Genomic DNA, 14,139 nt, shown 5'->3' with positions numbered 1-14,139 from the left:
TTAAATTTAATTTTGAATGTTTAAATGGTGCTGACCAATCAGAAATGCAGCTTAAAGTTCCGTGTGTGTGAAAAAGTTTAAATAAATTACAAAAACAACTGAGTCATGTTGTATTTCTTTCTTTAGGGGAGGAGAATATTTGTTCCATAGTTTGAGTATGATGTTTTTTAGATGGCAGGTTAACCAAAGAACATCCATACAAATGCATTATTAATTTATGACACTTCCATCTCTCTAACCTTTTACATTTTCTTCAATATAATTTGACAAATTAATCAGACGGGATGACTGCCAAAATAGAGAGAAAATAAACTTTAATATACTAACCTTTCTGCTTTTAACTCACATTACTTGGCACAAGTCTGAGTTCAGATACTTGCGGTATAATTTTAGAACATAAGATTTTAATTGCTTTTAAATGTTATCTTATGTGTCGTCATAAGAATACAGTTTAGCATCAACAGCCTTTTGGATCAATGCTCAGCTTGTTCTCTCTGGGTCTCCACGTGACGTGGATGTGGGAGCCAGGCATGTCAGGGTCTTTTATTTTGCTTTATTGATCGTCTGTGTAGAGCTGCTCTGTGTGAGCTAATCCCTCACTGTCTTTCCATGCTGCCCCTCTCTCATTTCTCCCTGTTTTTCAACCACCAGCTGACTGATGACCACTAGTCTATTACTGCTTAGTATATTTCATGTTTTAGAGGAATAATACCTGCTAGTTGTAGTGAATCATAAAGGTCCTCAACAAACTATTTGTCGCACCAACCAATGAATGGTTGCCAAAACCATCCAAGTGTCCCTGGTAGATCATTGTATCACTGGCTATTGTGCTCCATGCTAGTACTAACATTTGACACAACACATTTGACATTGACTTGTAAAGGCCCTGTCACACATATCCGTATGGCGGAAATGTATACGAAAAATAGCTCACAATTAGTCCAAATACGTCCAACTTTTCATCGGATCGGATCAGAAGAATTAACGTATACAGATACGCATGTCTAACCTATTGATAGCGTATCACTTACTTATACAAAACATATCAGACGAATGCCCAACGAATGAATGCATAACGTATGCAAAAATATGGTGTATACAAAATATCGGCAATACGCTGGTTTACGTTGATATAAGGTAAGGCATAAGTAGTATTTGTTAAGAGCTCGCTGTGTTACGCTGGGGTGCGTTGTTGAACGCTGAGGCCGTGAAAATGTTTTTAGCGTGTTCAAACTTTTCGGACATACCCAACGTGTGCTTCATAAGTTATGCAGATGTTACAAATAAGTTACGTTACGCTAGACATACGTGAATACTGAATACGTACGTGAATACCTACCTACGTCAATACAGGACGTCAATACCTACGTCAATACAGGACGTCAATACGTTAGAGGTACGTTAGATATAGGCTACATCGGCTGACAGTGAACCCTACAGCCTACTTATTGATAATGAGTGGATAACCTATTCGTAACCTATGTTAAACTTATGCCTGACGACGGAGTAACTTATTAAACGTGTTTCTACAGTACTGCTAGCGTTCTGAGAGCTTATTGGGGTTTGAATATAGTATATAGGGTCCCTGTGAGTAGCTCATCCTCTTCTTCACAGCACGTTTTGATGAATACATCAACCCAGCATCAGAGAGCATGGAGGATGCTGAGAGGCTGCGACAAGAGTACATTCTAGCCGTTCTCCAGCATCAGCATGACGTGAGCCAAATGGCACTTTTCCAGCTCTGTTGGCCAGACGCTCTGATACGTTTTGTATAAGTAAGTGATAAGCTATCAATAGGTTAGACATACGTATAATAATTTGTTATGTATATGTCAGCTACTACTGTGGAAAAGTTGGATGTATTTGGACTCTGACATTTTCATATGCGCCAGCATACGTTTCTTCCATACGGAACTGTGTGACAGGGCTGTATGTCTGGCGTGTTCGGCGTGTTCGGCATATCGTCTGCGTCCTTCGAACGATCACAACTTACCCTTAATTTATATCAACGTACACCAGTGTATTGCCGTATATTTCGTATACGTCGCCATTCGTTTCCGCCATACGGATATGTGTGACAGGGCCTTAAGGTACATTGACTGATGGCACGATGTATGACATCTATGGTGTATTCTTTTAAGATTTAGAGTCTCATCCATAAAGCCATATATTTCTGAAAGATACTTTGATTGGTTGCCACGTTACACCATCTTTCACATTTTTTTCAACGAAAAGTCCTCACACAAATTTAGGCAAAGGGGAGCAGAAGAGGAGGACCCATAATGTTTCTGAAAATCTCCAGCAAGTCACACCTCACAGAGAGTTGTTAACTGCTGAGATATCTGCCTTCATATTGTAAGAGAGACATCCTTTAAACAGTACGGACAGAAATATATATGAGCCAACCTCTAGCTGCCATTAGTCGTGTTGTGTCTTGCATTTCTGTAATGAGTTTAGCTTTTGACCATGTAGGACCTTTTATGACACATCAAATATAAAACAGGTAGGGCCACTATCAGTGTGAGTGACTTATTATTATGAGTTATATCCAGTATCTTACATTGAAATTATAATTCCATCATTATTGTAAATAAACTTTCGCACAACGTTGCACTTTAAATTTCATTTTTAATGTTTGAATGGTGCTGACCAATCAAAATTGCTGCTAAACGTTCTGTGTGTTAAAAAGTTCCATACAAATGTATCATAGAGAGCTTTGTTGCTTACGAGACGGAAAATACATTATTGGATTGGTATCGGCAGAGACTCAAGCTGGCGGTATCGAGCCAGCCCTGAAAACGGGAACACATATTTTTTGGGGTTTCATTCAGGTACTTTAAGGGTTTTCATTTTTTCGAATTTATCTCAAAACAATACCCACATGCCATATGTCCATTGGAATTGAAATATTCTTGCTTGCAGTAATTCACCTTACTCTCCATACCGGCTGTGAAGAAGACCCTTCCTACTGTCATTTCAATATAAGTCCATAGTCCTTCCTCTGTGTCAGAGTAGGTCAAAATAAGTGTGTATCTTCCAAAGTTAGTCTGTGTATGGTGTTGTATTCACCACAGCTCAGCAAGGAAGCTGCAACAATGTGCTACTGAAAAGACAATTACTTGGCAGTTATTGAATTCTAAGTTTTGGAGTAATATAATTTATTGTTTATACTGTCTATTGTATTCTACAATATTAATCTACAATCTTATTCCTGATCAAAACAAAATATCAAACTGGCAGGGATCATGGATGTATGACTATATATCTATATATACAGTATATAGATATATAAAATGGAATGGTAAATGGACTGCATTTATATAGCACTTTTCCAATCTTTTTATATCTTTTATATAGATATAGATATAGTGTCATGTCATGGATTTGTGTTCCTGTTTTATTTTGTAGAGTTCACCTCCCTTGTGTCATATCTTGTGTTTACTCCCTGTCTTTGTGTGGTTTCCCGCCATCGTCAGCGTCTACCCCGCCCCTGATTGTCTCCACCTGTTCCCACTCACCTTTTGTATAAATTGACCTGTCGCCCCTTGTCGTGTGTCAGTTCGTCTTGTCCTATCCTTGTCATATCATGTGCAAGTACCAGTGGTCCAAGAAGTGTGCTTTTTCAGTGAAGTTTGTATATCCTCCTAGTGAGAGCTTTGAGTTAATATTCTGTTTTACTGAAGTAAAGTTTGTTCACACTTTACATTTGTGTCCGGAGTCGTGCGTTTGAGTCTTCCTTCCCTGTGTCTGAGGCTTAACATACAGGACTGTCTCAGAAAATTAGAATATTGTGATAAAGTTCTTTATTTTCTGTAATGCAATTAAAAAAACAAAAATGTCATGCATTCTGGATTCATTACAAATCAACTGAAATATTGCAAGCCTTTTATTATTTTAATATTGCTGATTATGGCTTACAGCTTAAGAAAACTCAAAAATCCTATCTCAAAAAATTAGAATAGTTCCTCAGACCAAGTAAAAAAAAAAGATTTATAACAGCAAAACAAAATCAAACATTTGAAAATGTCCATTAATGCACTCAGTACTTGGTTGGGAATCCTTTTGCACGGATTACTGCATCAATGCGGCGTGGCATGGAGGCAATCAGCCTGTGGCATTGCTGAGGTGTTATGGATGCCCAGGATGCTTCAATAGCGGCCTTTAGCTCATTAGCATTGTTGGGTCTGGTGTCTTTCAGCTTCTTCTTCACAATACCCCACATATTCTCTATGGGGTTCAGGTCAGGGGAATTGGCAGGCCAATCGAGGACAGTAATGCCATGGTCAGTACACCAGTTACTGGTAGTTTTGGCACTGTGGGCAGGTGCCAGATCATGCTGGAAAATGAATTCCTCATCTCCATAGAGCTTTTCAGCAGACGGAAGCATGTAGTGCTCTAAAATCTCTTGGTACACAGCTGCATTTACTCTGGGCTTGATGAAACACAGTGGACCAACACCAGCAGCTGACATGGCTCCCCAAACCATCGCTGACTGTGGGAACTTCACACTGGATTTCAAGCAACTTGGATTTTGCTCCTCTCCAGCCTTTCTCCAGACTCTGGCGCCTTGACTTCCAAATGAAATACAAAACTTGCTTTCGTCTGAAAAGAGGACTTTGGACCACTCTGTAACTGTCCAGTGCTTCTTTTCCATAGCCCAAGTCAGACGCTTCTTCCGTTGTCTTGAGTTCAGAAGTGGCTTGACCATGGGAATACGGCTATTGTAGCCCATTTCCCGGACACGTCTGTGAACAGTGGCTTTTGATACCTGGACTCCAGCTTCAGTCCACTGTCTTTGAAGCTCCCCCAAATTCTGGAAGCGACTCTTCTTCACAATGCTGTTAAGGCTGCGGTCATCTCTCTTGGTTGTGCAGCGTTTCCTGCCACATTTCCCCCTTCCAACAGACTTTTTGTGGATGTGCTTTGAAACTGCACTCTGTGAACAGCTTGCTCTTTGAGACATTTCTTTTTGTGTCTTACCCTCCTGATGGAGGGTGTCAATGATGGTCCTCTGGACAGCAGTCAGATCAGCAGTCTTCCCCATACTTGTGATTTAGTTTACTGAACCAAAACACCGGTGTTTTTCAAGGCTCAGGAAACCCTTGCAGGTGTTTCGAGTTAATTAGACGATTCAAGTGATTCGTTGAACACCCTACTAGTATACTTTTTCATGATATTCTAATATTTAGAGATAGGATATTTGAGTTTTCTTAAGCTGTATGCCATAATCAGCAATATTAAAATAATAAAAGGCTTGCAATATTTCAGTTGATTTGTAATGAATCCAGAATGTATGACATTTTTGTTTTTTTAATTGCATTACAGAAAATAAAGAACTTTATCACAATATTCTAATTTTCTGAGACAGTCCTGTATAGACCGAATCGGAGTTTCGGGCTTCCGGTGGAATTGCAATGCATGCTGGTGTGGCAAGCCTAGAAAAGTGAGCGCCAACTCTATAAGGGCCGCCACATTGGATTTCTTCTCTACGTGTTTACATTGTATTTAGGTTATTCTTCAAGCGTGTTGTAAACAAACCTACTACTCTACAATGAGTTCTGAACTCCTTTCTTATAAGGTTCAGATGTGGAAAGTCGAAGCTTTGAAAGTATTTTGCCGCAAGCGGAATTTAAAGGTTTCCGGAACAAAACTGGAGCTTATTGCCAGGGTGTTTGCTGCATCAGAGAAGGGCATTGAGGAGCAACCAACAGCTAACGAAAGAATTTCAATCACAGAAAAAGAAAAGACTAAGCTTTTGGTTATGCCGAGTGGCGTTTCAGTGCCTGATCCCTTGACATTGCAGGATGGCTGGGTCAATGAAAACAACAGCATGACTTCTTGGCCGCCGATATACCTCAGCGATATAACATTATTTTTAATGTCTGACCACCCAGGGAACGATGTCGAGTTTCATAAACGAACTTTGAACGAATACAAAGAAGGCAAAGCATTTAGACTGTTTGACTCTGGCTGGTTGAAACAAATATCTTTCAATCCTCTCGCAGATTCTGAGTATTGCTTTTTGAAAGCAAAATGTACTCATTCAATGAAAATTTCCCATACGCCACATTCGGCATGGATCTGCGCAGTCAAGAAAACTGGCGGTATCATAAGTGCTTATTGCAGTTGTGTTGCAGGGTAAGCTATTATAAATATATACCTAACTTGTGTTTGTTAATTATTATAAAACTCAATATATAGAAAGTACATTTGTCAATATATAAATCAAGTAGATAGACTACATACCCCAGGTCTAGTTCAGGATCAGGGAATTCATTTGTTGGTTTTCCTTGCATGAAATGCTCACTGCAAATCCGCGAAGATTTCTTGGGCTCCCAAGACTTCCCATTGTAATCCTGTCTCTTTACAGCTTTGGTCCATGCTAGCCTTCTATCATTGTTCTTTAGTGCTGTTGGAAATGGAAATAATTTGAATGGGGGCAATTTTTGCAATCGTGAAGCTCACAATGAGATTCTGCCCATTTATTTAGCTTTCTCCCACTGTTTGAACATCCTTTCACCACACAATTTCGGTGTCCAAATCCCATAACTAGAAGAGCGATGATTACACACTAAAAACTAGCCAAATACAATGTAAACACGCTTGAAGAATAAGCTAAATACAATGTAAACACGTAGAGAAGAAATCCAATATGGCGGCCCTTGTAGAGTTGGTGCTTACTTTTCTAGGCTTGCCACACCAGCATGCATGCGATTCCACCGGAAGCCCGAAACTCCGATTCCGTCTATAGGCGGAGCAGCTGTTCTTCTTCTCCCTCTGTACTGAGGCAGACTGCAGCTACACTGACTCACTATCACCTCTAGAGGAACAAGTGGTATTACAGACTGGACGGAGCGCAGCTAGCTGTTAGCATGCTAACTTCAGTAGATATCTCTGCAACACAACACAGAGACGTGTTTAACATAACGTCAACACTGTTACCTCTTCACACTCTGTAATAATGTTAGTTTATTGTCTTAAGTTTAAATTCTGGCAGATCTTACAAATTGAACCTTTAACAGTTAGGAATATATATTTCTTATATCCATGTTTACTTGTCTGCAGTCTTCTTCTTCTTCTTTGTCAGTGCATTGCTTGTGCTAGTATGTGTCATCTGCATGCACATGCACGTACATGTGAGTTATTGTGCACTTGCACAAGGTCAATCAAAACAAGGACATGTAAGAATATACAGTAGCTCCACAGGGTAACTAGTGATGGAAAATGTCACAGAGTACCGTTAGTAATGTATTTTTTATACTTACATTGGAATCACATTAGGAAGAGATCTCTTCACAGCCAGTATGGACAGGACAAGTGATTACATTGAGCGTCATTCATTCATGTCTATTGTTACTCTGTGTCATAGTGATACTCAGTGCTATTTATGAAGGGAATTAAAATGTACATAAAGAGCAAAAAGAGTCAGTAACACTGCTGCAGACACACCTTCCACTCTACTGTTAATTTATTTGAGCAGGTTGCTGTTTTAATTTTGGGCTGGACTGCCAATCCTGGTTGCTTAGAGACACATGATTGACAGCAGCCATGTCTGTTCATTGCCCCCAGCAACTTGTTGATTGATCAACTTGTCACTTGTTTGACTCAAGACTGTGCACATGTACGTCTGATCTGGGTCCTGAAGGTCACCTTGTAGAAGTGTGTGTTTGTGTGTGTATGCACAGTGGGGACAATGTTGTTCCTCATGAACATGATAATGCAACCACACAGACTAAATCATGTAAAGTTGTTTGAGGGAGGGAGAGAAGGGGAATCATTTTACAGCTCCACAAATAGCATTCAACTAGGCCCATAAGGCCAATGCATTAAAAAAAATGTATGTTTCAAGCCTGCAGCTGGATTCAGACTGTGAGGGAATGAAGACTGAGTGAGAGAGACAGAGAAAGGAGAGTGAAACTGTCTTAAGGGAAGATGGGATCCAGAGTGATGGAGCACCCTGATGGCTAATAACGGATGAGAGGAGAGAGGGTAAAAGGAGAAAGACTCCCATAACTCCTCTTTTTTTTCTACAGCTCTGTCTGTCCTGTCACTCTATATTTCCAGCAAATTACTCTCGTTCTCCTTCTGTCCCTCTCTCCTCTGTGAGTCCGTCTGTCTGTCAGGCTCTGTTCTCGCTGTGTAATCTCTCTGTAATTTCTCTCTGTCTGTTTTTTCCCTTCCTTGCCCCGCCTCTCTCTCTCTCTCTCTCTCTCTCTCTCTCTCTCTCTCTCTCTCTGGTTTTTGAGACCCACAAAATGGGCCGAGCTGCAGCTTATCTTGTTTCCCAGGATGCTCAGGGGTCTATTGTCAATCACCTGGGCCCGTAACTGTCGCCCATCAACATATCTCTGAGCAATGTCATCACACAGTTACTGTACAATAGACGCAGGAATCTAATTACACTATTAAAGGACTACACAGACCTTGTGGGAGTTTAGCCAAACAAATAAGTTTCTCATTATGTAATTGTTAGCTGCATCCAAGACAATGCATAAATAACTTTTTTAGTTTGTCAGCGTTTAAACTATTATCACATGTTTATGCAGTTGCTAGGAGGCCGGTTTTTACTCCCCCTTCTTCTTCTTGCATTCAAGTGAGTGTTGGGTCATATAATTATTATTATTATTTGTTGCACAATGTGTAAAATATCTACATTATGAAAATCTGATCATTCTAACATGTGCAAAAGGGTTATTTTCAGTCAAAAAGTAACTCCAGTAGTAAGTATATGGATGATAGCTACATTAGCTGATAGATGACAGTCCCATTAATTGAGACATGCTAGTCACACTGTGCTCACACGCTGCAGTTTACACGACCGCCCTGACTCCAGTTGGCTAGTCGGCTGTGTCTATCAATTTAACCTTTACGAAAGGACAGACTGAAAAGACTTCACACTGATCTGAGCTCTCAGTTTGTGTTTCTTGATGAGGCACAGAGGTGGAAGAAGTACTGAGACATTTCACTTTAGTAAAAGTACTAATAACAGTGTAGAAATCCTGGATTCAAATTGTTTTACTTAAAAAGTCTTAAAGTACCAAAAGTACTCATTATGCAGAATGACCCATTTCAGAATAATTTTTATTATAGTATTGAATAAATATATAATTATAATTATTGATGTACATTACTTTAATGTTGCAGTTGGTAAAGGGGTGGGGCTTATATTTGTATTATATATACTGCCGGGCACCAAGGGATCATTAAAGTTTTATCTTTATCCAAATTCATACATCATAATTTGTTTGTTGATAACATTTTGTATTATTAATATTTTTTAATTAATTATTCATCTGAATCTGCAAAGTAACTAGTAACTAAAGCTATAAAATAAATGTAGTCTACTCTATCTGTGGTGAAACAGATTATTTATTTGGATCGTTCATACTCTACTAAACCTGTATTTATTATTATACTTAAAAATGAGCGCCTTGTAGTATGTAGGATGCAGCACTTTTGGAACTAATATAAAGATTGAAAGTCAGGATATCTCAGCCTCTGCTGCCTCGATGTCTGCTGTTTGACTGGTTTAGCCCTTTACATCAAATATGTATTTACTGTGCAGTTAGCAATTGTAAACCCCTGCTCTAAATGGCACGTTAGGAGAGAAAATCCATACAATGAGATTATGCTAAAGTTGAAATGCATAAGGTTTTTACTTATTATTTTATCCTCGAGGTGTGATTTGTATAAACACTAAAAATAGAACATTTACTACTTTACTTACTTTAAAGCTGGAGATGCTGGAGATGCATTTTCACTGCACACCAATAACAATAAAGAAGAATAAATGTCTCATTCTTGCTGCTCTAAATGAGCGAAGCTTTAATTGTTGTATAAGTCTAAATGTACGGAAGCACACAAACCAAATGTGTTATTTGTGTGTCTGTGCTCCCCTACTCGTCTACACCGTGTGCCGGTGAGGGTTATAGGTAGCTCACTCCTTCAGTCCATGTGAGCTGACCACTGGATCTTTTCTGGGCTTCGACTTTGCATGATGATATTTTAATGCCTCCCTCTAAAAATAGCCCCTCGCACAGAGAGGGAGAGGGGGTACGTACACACAGAGAAGTCAGAAGGGTGGTATGGAGACCCAGAAAGAGAGCGAGTGTGAGAGTGAGACAGGATGGTGAGACACATGCAGTCTGTGTCTTGCAGCTCAGCAAGGAAAACCAACGACTACTTTATTTGTTACATTGTGGGAATCTTTTAGGGAGCATTATAGAGCAAATATTTCACACACATAATTCAGACAGTAAATATCATTCACTACTATAGCAAATAGGGAGCCACGGACTTTGTTACTCTACACACTGTACATGTATTGTAATCCTTGATTAGATAATACATCTGACATTACATATGCAAAATGTTTATAAAACATTCAGTGTTTATTTGTCTGTTGCAACTACTGCTTTCACTGCTGTGACATTTAGGGTGTATTCATGGTTCCCAGAGGATAAAGCCTGATGACCTCCTGTTCCTTGCTCAACTATAGCCTCAGATGCCCAACATTGATTGTGCACAAGAAATGATCAAATCTAACATTGCAATGAAACTTACTGAGCATGTTCATGTGAACCATCTTTATGCTAAACACTCCATAAATGTGCATCTAGCGCCCATCTTCTGGAGAAAATTCCAGTGAAGCTTGCTAAGTGTTTTCATGCTCCCTATGGGATAAACACTTTTCATTGAACTGTTATCCAACACAACCATCAAGACAGACTAAGAATATAAAAACAAAGACTTTCCTCCCAAGAAGAACGACAGCATCAGCCGTTTCAGCAAGTGCCCCAAAACACGTACGTTTACGTTCAAGTAACAAAGCCCTCCAGCACACTTAGTCATTATGACTGGAGCAAAGTAGGAAGTCAGCTGATGTCATATAGAGCGACAAAACATCAGCGAGAGGCAGAGTCCGCTGTTTGTTTCCTGTTTCAAACCAACAGTCAACGTTGTGTTTCAAAGCCTAGCCATGATGTTCCCGTACCTTTACCACTTTTGTATTATTGTAACCACGATGATGCAGGACTTCTTGAAGTACCGTAAGCGGCATTTTACAGCGTGCAGGGTAGTATGATAGACTTCAACATGTGGTGAACGTTGTGGATTAACACAAAACTACATGGTTAAGTTAAGGAACAGATCATGGTTTGATTAAAATAAGTAAGTTAGTACATGACCTAAGTTAAGTACGTCACATGAGTTAATTTATTAAGTTAAAATAAGTCAACGTTGACTTTTGGTTTCACACAGGACATGACGGCGGTCTCCTGGGTGAAAGTCCTCCCCTTGCTTATCTGACGAGTTGTGATTGAGAACGGGTTGAGCCCTAAACCATAACAAAGTTCTTAATTGAACTCAAACCATGATCTTTCATGGACCAACCACATGTTTAGTCTGTTCTTTAATGTAGTACAGTATGTTGTACTGCAGTGACCTAGTTTCAGCTCCAGGAAACTGGATGTTGGGTCAGATGCTAAAAGCTCACTACGATAGCTTCAAGATCATGAAAGACTATATGAATTAACAATAAAATCTTAAAATCAGCTAAATTTCACATGGAGTCAGTGGAGGTGAGCCAGAGCAGTGGGGATATGATCCTATCTGCTCCAGTGAACAGCCTTGCAGCTGCATTTTCTACTAACTGCAGTCCATTTAGTGTTTTGGCTCAGACAGGACGATGATGAGTTAGAGCTCCATCTCTGGATGACCTCATTTTTTAAACATTTCACAGGTGAAGGAAACAAGATTGAACAACCCTCTTTACTTGATTATTAGAGCTTGGGTCAGATGTTGACTTTAGATTTAATACTCTGCACTCAGAGAAATGCAGACTTTTTGGGAGTTGATTAATCTCAGTGTGTTTCCTGGTTGGATTTATTTCCTTAGGAAATTTGGAGAATAGGAGGAGTGGAGCTACTGTATTATCAGACAGTGTATGTAGATTTCTGTGATTTAATCTGGAGCACTCTGTTGGAGGGATGCTGGGTGTTTTCAGGCGGGTGATAGAGCACAATAGAATAAAGGACGGGGGTCAGAAGAGGAGAGCGGGATAAAGAGAGGGAGGGAGGGAGGGAGGGAGGAGGAGAGTGGGGTTATGGGAGTTTGTTGAGGAACTAAGCTGATTTGCAGTCAGAGCATATGTCTTCTGTCTCTTACTCCACATCCTACCCCCTCTTCTTATCTGCCCTATCTATCTATCTATCTATCTATCTATCTATCTATCTATCTATCTATCTATCTATCTATCTATCTATCTATCTATCTATCTATCTATCTATCTATCTATCTATCTATCTATCTATCTATCTCTCTCTCTCTCTCTCTCTCTCTCTCTCTCTCTCTTCTTTCTCTTGAAAATACTTTTTGAAAACTATTCATGTTTCATTGGACAGATAAATTGTGACACATCCCCAAGTACTGTAGATCCTTTTTAGTTTTAAATGCATCCGAAACTACAGAAATTATCATTTCCCAAAATAAGAATGATCCATGGCTGCATACGTAAACTATAGAATATTGACAACGTTTTTCACCTCTTTTATTGTAAGGATTTGAACTTGTTTAGTTGCTTGTTTACATCCCTTTGTCAAAAGAAATCAATTACAAGGTGTCATTTACCTCAGCTCCAAAATTATTTGTGTTGAAAGGAGCCAGTTGAGGTGGTTCAGGCATCTAGTAAAGATGCCACCTGGGCAGTGGAGATTATTTCTATTTTCACGGATGGCTGAGCTTCTCACCCGATCTCTAAGGGAGACACCAGCCACCGGTCAGCAGTGATGAGATCCTCAGGCCACCGAACTGCAACCCCTCTCCTCCACGACTACACCTTGATGTCCTGTCCATGAATATCACAAACAGGATTGGTGATAAAGCGCAGCCCTGGCGGAGGCCAACATCCACTGGGAACGAGTCCGACTTACTGCCGAGAATCCGGACACAACTCTCGCTTTGGGCGTACAGGGATTGGATGGCCCTCAGAAGTGACCCCCGCACCCCATACTCCTGCAGCAGCTCCCACAGTATCACCCGGGGGACTCGGTCATACGCCTTCTCCAGATCAACAAAACACATCTAGACCGGATGGGCGTACTCCCAGCCCCCTCCAGGATCCTTGCAAAAGTGAAGAGTTGGTCCATTGTTCCACGGCCAGGACGAAATCCGCATTGTGACTCTTCAATCTGAGGTTCGACTATCAGTCGAACCCTCCTTTCCAGCACCTTAGAGTAGACTTTACCAGAGAGGCTGAGAAGTGTGATACCCCTGTAGTTGGCACACACTCTCTGGTCCCCCTTTTTGAATAGGATCTGCCACCCCCTAGGCACTGTACCAGACTTCCACACAATGTTGACGAGGCGTGTCAACCAAGACAGCCCCTCCACACCCATAGCCTTCAGCATTTCTGGACGGATCTCATCAACCCCTGGGGCCTTGCCACTGTGAAGTTGTTTGACTAGCTCAGTGACCTCCATCAGGGAAATTGATGATGGTCACCCATCAGCTTCCAGCTCTGCCTCTACCATAGTCAGATTCAGGAGTGCCTCAAAGTGCTCTTTCCACCGCCCCATAACCTTCTCAGTCGAAGTCAGCAGCACCCTTGCTGTACACAGCTTGAATGGTTCCCCGCTTCCCCCTCCTGAGGTGCTGGACGGTTTTCCAGAAGCATCTTGTTGCCGACCGAAAGTCCTTCTCCATAGCTTCTCCGAACTTCTCCTACACCCGCTGCTTTGCCTCTGCCACAGACACCCGCACTACCCGTTTGGGCTTACCAGGTCTGTCCAGAGTCTTCACCCACCCCTTGTTCTAACTCACCACCAGATGGCGATCAGTTGACAGCTCCGCCCCTCTCTTCAGCCGAGTGTATAAAACATGCAGCCTCAGATCAGATGATACGATCACAAAATCGATCATTGACCTTTGGCCTAGGGTGCTCTGGTACCACATACTCTTCTGAGCAGCCTTATGTTCGAACATGGTGTTTGTTATGGCCATTCCATAACTAGCTCAAAAGTCCAACAACAAACAACCGTTCAGTTTTAGATCAGGGAGGCCGTTCCACCCAAGCACGTCTCTCCAGGTGTCTCCATCGTTACCCACGTGCGCTTTTAAGTCTCCCAGCAGAACTACGGAGTC

General features: G+C 40.8%; 1 protein-coding gene across 1 annotated transcript in view; it reads left to right on the top strand.

The window, feature by feature from the left end:
• The window catches only part of znrf1 (zinc and ring finger 1), a 56,079-nt gene that overhangs the window by 32,476 nt on the left and 9,464 nt on the right, over nucleotides 1-14,139 (top strand). The gene's annotated exons all lie outside the window — the stretch shown is intronic.

This window comes from Cottoperca gobio, chromosome 6 (genome assembly GCF_900634415.1).
Source record: "Cottoperca gobio chromosome 6, fCotGob3.1, whole genome shotgun sequence".
NCBI lineage: Eukaryota > Metazoa > Chordata > Actinopteri > Perciformes > Bovichtidae > Cottoperca > Cottoperca gobio.
The sequence above is the reverse complement of the archived record's forward strand: the minus strand, read 5'-3'. Positions and strand labels throughout refer to the sequence as shown.